The following is a 494-nucleotide window of genomic DNA, read 5'->3' on the forward strand; positions in this document are numbered from 1 at the left end:
GTTATGATCTTGTTTGTAAAAATGGAATGCTGTGCAAGAAAATAGCATTTACATTTATAGTATAAGTAACATTATAACAACCTCCATGTCTTTTTATGTAACATCAGTTGACATAAAAAACAATACACACAAGGGTTTCTACATATATTTGGTACACGTATATACTCTTTAATGTATGAGTATTTGCATCTTATCATAATAAGGTATAAGCTCGGGAACAGTTATAAACATCAGGCCATTATGTCAACTAGGAAACATTTGATTTGTATAATGCTTCCCTCAGTAATAATATACAACACATCTTACATTATTCTACATGACTAGATCATTCATTATACTGTAAATATGTGATTCTTTAGGACCACGACTAGTGTCTTACAGTTTCACAGTTTCTCTCCAGACACTTTTCGAACAGTTTTTGAATTCTTGTCATATCTCCAGCACTAAATAGTTCCTGGAGATTCTCTAATTCCTACAACGTTCACAAATCTAAA

This window comes from Penaeus monodon, chromosome 29 (assembly GCF_015228065.2).
Source record: "Penaeus monodon isolate SGIC_2016 chromosome 29, NSTDA_Pmon_1, whole genome shotgun sequence".
NCBI classification, from domain to species: domain Eukaryota; kingdom Metazoa; phylum Arthropoda; class Malacostraca; order Decapoda; family Penaeidae; genus Penaeus; species Penaeus monodon.